This window comes from Nicotiana tabacum, chromosome 8 (genome assembly GCF_000715075.1).
Source record: "Nicotiana tabacum cultivar K326 chromosome 8, ASM71507v2, whole genome shotgun sequence".
NCBI lineage: Eukaryota > Viridiplantae > Streptophyta > Magnoliopsida > Solanales > Solanaceae > Nicotiana > Nicotiana tabacum.
In genome coordinates this window covers 69003569-69014714 of record NC_134087.1, presented here as the reverse complement: position 1 = coordinate 69014714, position 11146 = coordinate 69003569, and the positions used below count along the sequence as shown (strand labels likewise).

The 11146-nt window shown below is 35.5% G+C and overlaps 1 long non-coding RNA gene across 1 annotated transcript; it reads right to left on the bottom strand.

Annotated features, from left to right (window-relative positions):
- Nucleotides 1–687: 687 nt before the first annotated feature.
- Nucleotides 688–10305, bottom strand: LOC142163572 (uncharacterized). The gene is made up of 2 exons (XR_012694519.1): nt 9390–10305; nt 688–1563 (listed from the first exon to the last, which is right to left on the bottom strand). It is a non-coding gene; the product is annotated as an uncharacterized LOC142163572 (long non-coding RNA).
- Nucleotides 10306–11146: the final 841 nt, after the last annotated feature.

Sequence of the window (11146 nt, the reverse complement as noted above, 5' to 3'; positions counted from 1 at the left end):
GAAGAAAAAGGGAGGAGATTAAAATTCAGATTCGTCTCTTCTTTTTGAGAATGAAGCGTCGTTTCTATCTTCTAAATAGGGATCTAGGATCTAGCTATATCTTAGGTTGTATTTTTGTTATATAGAAAGGGATTTTTGGTTAAGGGGGTATGGGTTTGGTATTATTGGGCCTTAAAATTAGGCCAAAGACTAAAAAAATGGACTACACGATTAAAATGGGATATACCAACCCAAAACTAACTATTCCTTCTAAATATACAATTTATACTATAAAAATATAAAACTAATCTTAATTAAGTGAACTAAACTATATTAAAATATGAAACTATTATTGTGTTTTCAAGATTATATAAAAATAAAGATAAGGTATTATTTTTGTATAATTTTTATTTAGATTTATGAAAAATACGTAAACTAAAATATTTTTTGTAATTTTTATTTTTTTGTAACGAAATAAAGTAAAAGAGTCAAAATTAGTTGAAATAAAGATATTAGGTATAAACTAAATATTTACATGCTGAAACATAAAAAATCTTGGGGAAGGTCAAAAATCACATGTCTACAGCTGCCCCTCTTTGACTAGGAACGCGAAGAGTTTTCAGACAAAGAACGACTAGACAGGTTTTTTGACCCGACCATTATTTAAAGAGACCAAAAGTTAAGAGAAAAGAGTATGTGACAAAGCCCTGATATCTGAGTTGCCTACATATCATTGGCTATAAAGGAATTATGTCACGTGTAGTTCAGAAGTGCATGAGGTGATAGAGCATACTGAGGTGGAGAGCCGGTCGAGGTGCCGTTCCGTGGTCCTGTTATTACATCAAAAATCAAAAAATGAGAAAGACTAGCTAAGTCTGTCAACTACGAGTTACAAGATTCCTATCTATAAGTCTTCTGAAGCTTGATCTTGAGTCATGAATGGTTCTTCACGCAGACTTTAGATTTGAACCTTGGCACTTGTTAGTTGCAGGTGCTAGCTTGTTCTTCTTTAGCTTTCCGGATCAAGACCGGACATGTAATGCTTGTGACTTCAACCACGTCTTGAGCAGTTCACATCTTCTCTGCTTCTGTATTTTGGATTCACTTCCCTTTTATTTTTTCTTTCTTTTTTTTTATTCTGGATTGAGATTATTTTTGTTGATCATCTTGGATTGTTTACTTACATTCTTGCCGCGAGCTTCTGCTACTTCTAACTTGAATGGAATTCTGAAATGACTTCCCTTGTTCTCCAGGTGGGCGCCTGATTGCTGAACTCGACCTGCTTTCCCTTGAAACTTGAACGGTTTTCTCTTGTTCTCCAGGTGAGTGCCTGACTGCTGAACTTGAACTGTCTTCCTTTGAAACTTAAGTTGTTTTTCCCTTGAAACTCGAACTGTTTTTCCTTGAAACTTGAATTGTCTTCCTTCGAAACTTGAACTGCTTTCCCTTGAAACTTGAACTATCTTCCCTTGTTCTCCAGGTGGGCGCCTGATTGCTGAACTTGACCCGTCTTCCTTCGAAACCGCTTTCCCTTGAAACTTGAGATAATTCCGAAACATAGTCCCTTGTTTTCCAGCTGGGTGCCTGCAATCAAAACAACAAAACAAATAAAATTTTCTGCCCCAGTTTGCATCACAAGATTTGTGAGTTGTTAGCAAAACTATAAATCACCTACGCTGTTGGTGAAGGATGCAATGATAAGAGTAACATTAACGACTTGACTAGGATGTGTGTCTCCTAAAAGTGATTGAGCTTGTGGAAAACTATAAACTAAGCTTGACTAAAGTAAAGACTAACCCTATTCCCCAGGCGGGCCCCTGATTTCAAGTAAACTAAACATTGATAACTTAAGAAAACTAAAAAATGACCCTTTTTTATTCAAATTCAGACTTCCCTTTTTTTTAAAATTATTATCCTAGGAGAAAATTCATCGGACTATGTTTTCTATCTTAGGAGAAAGATTCATCAGACTAAGATTTCGATCCTAGCAGAAAGTTCATCAGGCTAAGTCTCTTTTCTACTTCTTTTTTTGGTATCTTAGGAGAAAGATTCATCAAACTAATATTTCTATCCTAGGAGAAAGTTCATCAGACTAGGTCTTCTATCTTAGGAGAAAAATTCATCAGACTAAGATTGCAATCCTAGGAGAAGATTCGTCAGACTAAGATTTTGATCCTAGGAAAAAGTTTATCAGACTAGGTCACTCTTTTTTTTGGGTATCTTAGGAAAAAGATTAATCCGACTAAGACATTTATCCTAGGAGAAAAATCATCGGACTAGATTTTCTAACTTAGGAGAAAGATTCAACAGACTAATATTTCTATCCTAGGAGAAAGTTCATCAGACTAGGTCTTCTATCTTAGGAGAAAAATTCATCAGACTAAGATTTTGATCCTAGGAGAAAGTTCATCAGACTAGGTCATCTTTTTGTTATCTTAGGAGAAAGATTCATCAGACTAAGATTTTTTATTAGGAGAAAATTCATCAGACTAGGTATTCTATCTTAAGAGAAAGATTCATCAGATTAAGATTTTGATCCTATGAGAAAGTTAGACAGACTAGGTCTTTTATCTTAGGAGAAAGATTCATCATAATAAGATTTGGATCCTAGGAGAAAATTCATCAGACTAGGTCCTTTTTTCTTCTTTTTTTTGGTATCTTAGGAGAAAGATTCATTAGACTAAGATTTCTATCCTAGGAGAAAAATTCATCAGACTAAGATTTCTATCCTAGGAGAAAGATTCATCAGACTAGGTTTTCTTATCTTAGGAGAAAAATTCATCAGACTAAGATTTTTATTTTAGGAGAAAGATTCATCAGACTAAGATTTTTATTGGGATGAAAATCCATCAAACTAGGACTTTTTATCCTAGGAGGAAAAAATGTGAAGATCAATGGCAAGATTTTATGCGCAATAGCAAGATAAATAAAGGCAAAGATTTGAGAAACTTCCTTTTGTCAGCTCTTCTATTCTCTTCTTTTTCTCTCTTTTTTCTCTTTTTTTTTGTTTTTTCTCTTTTTTTTAAACCACTTTCCTTGCATTGCTTTATTCCTGTTCAAACAAAGAAAAAATTTTCAATTTTGAAAATGGTGGTCGGTTTGTGGCCTTGAGTTTTGGGCAGCTTGGCTTTTGCTCAATCAGCTCGAGTTAGTCTCAAGAGACTTTTGCTCTGCATTAACCCTAATTGTTTCACACCCGGTACCATTTTTTTTTCTGGCTCAATCAACCTTATCCCAACTGAAGATCCTTTATTAGATGACCTTTTCTGATATCTTGAATGACTTCCTGCTTTTGAGAAATTTGTCTGTCAGAGAGAATCACAAGTTATCTTTGTTTGCGCCAAGCAGGATGACAAGAGTCTTTTGGGGGAGTCTTTGCATGAATCCTCACGGCATATTAACATTAACAATTGAGTGTCCTGGCTAAATTTACTTTGTATAACTGAAAAGCTGGTAGCAGATTTTGAAATCTTTTCTTGCTTGTTTTGAGAACTGACTCAGGGTGAAGGACACAATGACGCAAAGAATTAGTATTAACAAGAAATGCTCCTGTCTGGGAAGATAAAAGGAATAGTTTTTTTTGTTTTTGTTTTTTTATAACTAGCCTTAATGATCATAACATGCATTTTGGGCTCAACGGCCTGATCTATCAAACGGATCGGATCTTTCCTTTTACCATTCTTATGACCTTGAAGTCGGGCTTGTTCGTTCCAATCCTTTGTATCAGCTTCATGACTCACGTTCGACTAGTGGTGCCCCGAGGGGTTTTCACCAATAAGTCCCTCTCATTTATTCATCTCTGTTTATCATCGCCTTACTGTGCCCGTGAGGGTTTTCACTAGTAAGACTCTCTTTTTTTTTTCTTTCTCTTCCGCTTTTCTTGTGCGAGCATCTTGACAGTGTTCTATGTCGTGTGACGACCGTTGCTCATTGCATGCTTCTCTTGGCACTCTTGAAGGCATACCGAGAGGTCTTTATTTGGAAGGTTTTTGGATAGGGTTGGATAGATTGGTCGGCATGAAGGCTCAGAGTAGACTCAAAATGAAGAGTTGTGGACTTACATCTCTTGGAATCGACTCTTTCAAAAGTAAAATAAAATCTCTGCCCCAATTTCAGCTATTGAGGTTTTTTGGAAATTTTTTTCTTTCCCTTTTTTTGAATTCTTATTTGGTTGGACCGAACCGTGAGGCTACCTACGTATCCTTTTTTAAGGAATCAGGTCAAACGTAGTTCAAACATCTAACCTAACTAATTTTTTTTCATCTTTCTTTCTGTATCTCTTTTTTTCTCTTTCTTCTTTTTTTTTGTCTTTTTTTTCAAGTTGCCCCAACTTCTATTTTCTGAGGGCATGGACCGATGACAATTCTTTTCTTCTTCGCTTTTTTCACTTAGAACTTTCTAAAAGCTTCCCTAGTTTGTACTCTTGGGGCATGAACTTTTATTGTTATTTTTTTGACTTTTGACTCTAAACTTGATTCCAAAAGAAGGTGGTCAAAGAAAATAATACAGACTCAAAGGGGTGACAAAGGGTATAAAGTGTTTGGGTAGCAGAAAAAGGGTCTCCCAACCTCGAGAACGCCAAACATAGTATCTTTTCGTGATCATAGCATTGACGAACATGTTTGTCTTCTTGGTGTGTCGTGGTCACAAGACACTTTCCATCCCTTAGTGTCAAATTTTCCAACAAACTTCAATCGATTAAACATCCTCAAGCCCGATCTTCATAATGATTTGAAGGTGAATTTTACTCGACCTTAATTCCAAAGTATTTCAACCCTTTTTCGTCCTCAAAAGTATCTTTTCTCAGTTGTCCAATTCAAGCTTAAATCAATTTTCTAAGATCTGGCCAAAAAGTCCGCATGCATGTCATATCACTAAAACTAGCGGGGAAGAAGCTAAGCACAGAATGATATGAAAGGACAAACTGTATTTTATTGAATAATGATGGAAGGGTTTGACAACTAAACAAGCAACCTAAAATCGAGTTACAACCCTAAAATAAACCGGATAATGAAAATAGCAACAAAACAGACAAACATGACTCATACAAATAGGATAGAGGGATAGAAGGGTTTGACTCAATAAAACAAATAAAATCTGGATCACAACCCTGAAATAACCCAGATAACAAAAAAAACATCAAAACAAGCTATCAAGATTCCTCCCTAGTGAGGAGGGAATGACTTTTCAATTGCTCAGCTTGACATTTAGCCACAAATTTGCTCATCAGAATCACCATGGCCTTCTTCAATTTTAGTTGGCAAGCTTCCGAGAGAATTTTCATACTCCAAGTCACCAGGCATTTGCCCTACAAAGTGTTCATCATCATGCGTAGATAAAGGATTATGCGTGATATTGTAGGCGTTACTGTCTTGGATCTCAATCAGATTTTCCTGGATCATCCTTTCTATTTCTCTTTTCAAATCCCGACAACTTTCAATATTGTGCCCCTGGGCATTGGAATGGTATTCACACCTTTTAGAAGGGTCAAAACTTTTTGCACGTGGGTCCACATGATTTGGAGAAATGGGTGCAATCATGTCATGATGCTTTAACTTCTCAAATAAGCTTGCATAGGACTCTTCTGTTGGCGTAAAATTATCTTTCAACCTTTGTTCCCCTCTATACCACTGGCTTGGATGTGGGTTATAGGGCACCTGAAAATTTTGTGGAGGCTGGTAGAGATTTTATGATGCTCGTGCTCACCTTCTGGGGTGTTTTGGTGGCTGGACAACATACTGAGGTGTAGCAACAGAGTATTGAGGGTTCTGAGGTGGATAATACTGCTCAGGGGAGTCATGGAAAACTTGAGGAGGCTGCTCATACCTTCGAGATGTTCTCCTAGGACCTCTTCTCGACCCTGATATCATCATGATTTCTTCAACCTTCTCATTCGTGTCACCAAACCTATCGGATTCAACCTGGACAACCTGAGTTGCGGCTTTGAGAACTGCTTGACTTATAATTCTGCCTGTTTTAAGACCATTCTCAATCATTTCCCCCATTTTAATTGCTTCCGAGAAGGATTTACCCACAACGGTTATTATGTTTTGAAAATAATCTGGCTCTTGAGCCTGAAGAAAGATAGTGATTAGCTCATGGTCATCCGTAGGTGGCTTAACTCTAGCTGCTTGGTCTCTCCATTTAATGGCAAATTCCCTGAAACTTTCAATTGGTTTCTTCTTCAGGTTTGAAAGAGAATTGCGGTATGGGGCAATGTCAATGTTGTATTGGAACTGTTTGACAAAAGCATGTGCCATGTTATCCCAGGCGTACCAGCGAGATGTGTCTTGATCCATAAACCATTCAGATGCTACTCCCATAAGGCTTTCCCCAAAATAAGCTATTAGCAATTCTTCATTTCTTCATGCACCTCTTAGCTGATTGCAATACCTTTTTAGGTGGGCTATGGGGTCTCCATGTCCATCATACTTTTCAAATTTGGGGATCTTGAAACCAGGTGGCAAGTGGACATCGGAAAACATACATAGATCCTTGAAGGCAATATTCTTCTGACCTGCCAACCCTTGTATGTTTTTCAACTGTTGTTCTAAGCTTCACTCTTTGGGTCATTTCTTCCTGTGCCAACTTTCGTGCAGGCTTCTCAATGTTTGCAGGAAGATCAAACAAGTACGAGTGGTACTGCTCTTGCTGGGTAGCGAATTATGACTCATGATAAAGCTGTCCTTGGCCATTGGTCCATGTTTGTCACATTTTGGTCATTTACTGTTTCAGTATTCTATTTTCCTCAACCATAGTAGACTCTTGTTGAACCCTCTAAACCTGAGTCTCTTGAGCACTTGTAACAGCTTTGATGTCAGTTATCATTTTTCCTTGGATCTTGTGTTGGCCGCTTACTACAAACCAATCACCTCAAACTTTCTTCACAATTCAAAACAAAACACACGTTAGAATGGACTCACTCAGTCCTTATTATTATCAACATTTTTTCACTTTTGTTTTTCATTTTTTTTTTCATTTTTTTTTTCAATTTTTGTTTTCAATGGTTGATCGAACATGATGTGGGTTGCCTACGTATCATGTGGGAACATGAATCAGATCTTGCGTAGTTCGGGAAGATTAGGAAAAAAGTAAATAAACTAACTCTTTTATTGGATTTTAATTTTTTTTAATTTCCGAAAGAAAGACTTATAAAGAAGAAAGAAAATATTTTTGAATTTCGATTTGTTATTATTTGTTTGTTTTGAGAATTATTGAAAAGAAAGACTTCTAAAGAAGAAAGAAAATATTATTTTTTTGAATTTTGACACTTTTTTTTTTGGAATTTCAAAAGAAAAACATTTAAAGAAGAAAGGAAATATTTTTGGATTTATGGACTTTTATTTTCAATTTATGAAAGAACTACTTCTAAAGAAAAAGAAAATATTTTTGATTCTTGAATTTCTTTTCAATGAAAGAAGAATGAAAATATTTTTGGATTTTTGATTTTGTTTTTCAAAATTTTGAAAGAAAGACTTCTAAAGAAGAAAGAAAATTATTTTTTTTGAATTTTTGATTTTGATTTTTTTTGGGAAAAGACTTCTAAAAAACGTAGAATTTTTTTTTTTGGATTTTGATTTGATTTTCTTTTCGAACAAAAGACTTCTAAAATGAAAGAAAGTATTTTTGTTTAAATTTTTTTTATTTGGGACTTTCTAAATAAGGAATTAAAAAAAATGAATTTTTGAAAATTGGGGTCTTAAAAGAAAGACTTTATATAGAAGGAGGTAAAGGACATTTTTTTTTGGATTTTTTGAAAATTATGGGTCGGAACCGATGAGTTTTGCCTACGTATCTCACATCCGGTGAGAATCAGACTCGCATAGTTCGTCCGTTTTGATGGAACAAGGGAAACATGACTTTTAAAAATATTGTCTTATTTTCAAAATTTCGGCAGAGTTTCGGAATTTGTCAAATACCTACCTCTCACTCTTGATTGATTTTTTTTCCTTTTTTTGATTTTCTTTCCCTATTATAGCAGCCACTCAACATGCAAGCCGAAACATACAGATGCGCAAGTAGCACGTAAGATGCATCAGGATGATCTTTTAATTTGGGTACACCTGTCCTAGACGGACTCAATCCCTGTGTTGAGCCCCCAAAGTGAAATGCACGTGATGCAAATAAAATATTTCTACTAGGGATCCGGCATGAGGCTATGTTATTCTAGGTTTAAAAACCTGGGTGTATTGTTCTAGACCTAGCTTACCCGAGCGGACAGCTCGAGCCGAGGGGGGCAACATACCGGGAATACAGAAGCTTCATCGGCTTTGCAACTTGTCAGAACCTCGTTATAAAATTAGGATATGACTTTAACAGAAAAGAAGTCACACGAAGTGCACACTTCCCAGATGATTTAGAAGACTCAGAGAGAAGCGGGCTTCGTAATAATTTATATGCAGTCCAAACAATATCAAAGTGGTAAAAAGCAGCATTTAACACATTAGGCTCAAACATATAAAAATCAGATAATAAATAAAATCCAACTATTACAGTTATTCTAAGCTTGAATTCTTGAACCCTGAACCAAAAGTTCTGGTTCTTTATCCCCAGTAGAGTCGCCAGAGCTGTCACACCTCCTTTTTCTACCCTGGAAGGGGTATAAGGGAGCTTTTTTTCAATTAAAGTGACAATCGAAACGAGATTATTTATATTAAAATCAGAGTTGTCACTTGGTATAATTTATGGTGTTTCAAGTCACCGGTTTAAATTTCCGAATCGAGGAAAGTTGACTCTTATTTATGATCTGCGAACATAGAAATCCGGGTAAGGAATTCTGTTAACCCGGGAGAAGGAATTAGACATTCTCGGATTCCGTGGTTCTAGCATGGTCGCTCACCTATTATTATTGGCCAAATTATTTGATTTTAAAATAATTTTAAACCTATGTGCATTTTTAAGTTTAAAATCGCTTTTATTTATTTAAGGAATTGTTTCAAGGTTATTTAAAACACGACGCTCGCCATGCTACATGAAATGCACCCGTGATTCACGACCGTTTTATTTAACCTTGTTGGAAATTAGAATTTGGTCACATGAAATGTACACCCGGAATTTAGAAATTACAAATCACAACTATGTCACGGGAACCGTACCCGTAACTATGATGATTTTATACGCTCCGAAAAGTTTGCCTACCCAAATGTGAATGGCCTAAACATGCTACTAAGGATAAGTGATAAATAAAAGTAAGAAAACATTTCCAATTCAAATACTCATTTACGTTTAAACCTGAACCCCTCTATCAAATACTGCAAGAATTTAAAAATGTGTACACTTAAAAATTTCAACTCAAACAGACTTGAAACAAAACCAGGGAAAGTCAGTCACAAGGTAGCAATTAAATCATGAAACTCAAGCAATCATAAATCACACATATGAGAGATTAAAGAAAAAAGTAAGGATCTGACCTCAAATGAAACCCAAACAGTGATCAAAACCGAGTTGATGAAAGATCTCCTTGCAAGCAACGATATTGTTCAATCCGACAATAGCACTTCAAATCTTTTAATGAATGGCAACTTCAATAGATTAATGAATCGACCAGTATTACATTGAAGAAGAAGATGTCCAAACTATAACATGAACAGAACCTTTGATCGGAATTGACCTGAACTTGACAACCCCAAATAGAACTCATAACCCGACTATCCTTACTAAACCGGAGATCAAAGGTCACTTTTGCGATTAGGGAGTTGGTTTCATGGCTGTTTAAGCAGCTATGTGTGAAGATTATTGGATATTCTTTCCCTTGGATTTGTATTGAGGCATAGTTTGTTTTCTATTGTAGTATGGACATACTTATCAAAAATAATCTAGTGCGGACAAGCTTTACTTGTTTAAAGCTTACAGTAACCCTTACCACTACCAAACAGCTTTAAGAAAATGGTCAAAGTTGCCCAAGAAAAATATATATCAAGAGACAAAGACAAATATAATTAAAAAAAGTCACGTATCGCATTATTCCATCACAATTTTGCATCATCGTACTACAGCTATTATAGAACTTGCAGCTGTCAAACATCATTTGTTACCAAACGACATGTATAGATCTTGGATCTAAGAATGAAATAACGGCACACTTTGTTTATCCCAATCACTGCCATAAGTTTGACTTTCATGAAGGGCTAAGAATCAGTTGCGCCGTTTTTCTGTATATTTTCAGAGGGGAAGGGTTCTGATAGTTTTTGTGTGTAAACGACTGATTTCCTTTTAGGAAGAAGGTGGAGGGATCGTTCGTTTTCTGTTGTGAAGAAAAAGGGAGGAGATCAAAATTCATATTCGTCTCCTCTTTTTGAGAATGCAGCGCCGTTTCTATCTTCTCAATAGGGATCTAGGATCTAGCTATATCTTAGAGTGTATTTTTGTTATATAGACAGGGATTTTAGATTAAGGGAGTATGAGTTTGGTATTATTGGACCTTAAAATTGGGCTAAAGATTAAAAAAATGGACTACAAGATTAAAATGGGATAAACCAACCCAAAACTAACTCTTCCTCCTAAATATATAATTTATACTATAAAAATATAAAATTAATCTTAATTAATTGAACTAAACTATATTAAAACATGTAACTATTTTTGTGTGTTTCAAGATTATATAAAAATAAAGATAAGGTACTATTTTTTATTTAGATTTATGAACGATATGTAAACTAAAATGTTTTTTGTAATTTTTATTTTTTTGTGACGAAATAAAGTAAAGGAGTCAAAATTAGTTGAAATAAAGATATTAGGCATAAACTAAATATTTACATGATGAAATATAAAAAATCTTAGGAAGGATCAAAAATCACATGTCTACAGTTGTCGCTCTTTGACTGGGAACGCGAAGAGTTTTCAGACAAAGAATGACTAGACAGGTTTTTTGACCCAACCCTTATTTAGAGAGACTAAAAGCTAAGAGAAAGGAGAATGTGATAGAGCTCTGGTATCTGAGCTGCCTACATATCCTTGGCTATAAAGAAATCAGGCAACGTGTAGTTCAAAAGTGAATGAGGTGATGGAGTATACTTTGGTGGAGAGCCGGTTGAGGTTCCGTTTCACCGAGGTTCCGGTCTGCGGTCCTGTTATTACATCAAAAATCAAAAAATGAAAAAGACTAGCTAAGCCTGTCAACTACGAGTTACAAGATTCCTATCTATAAGTCTTCTGAAGCTTGATCTTG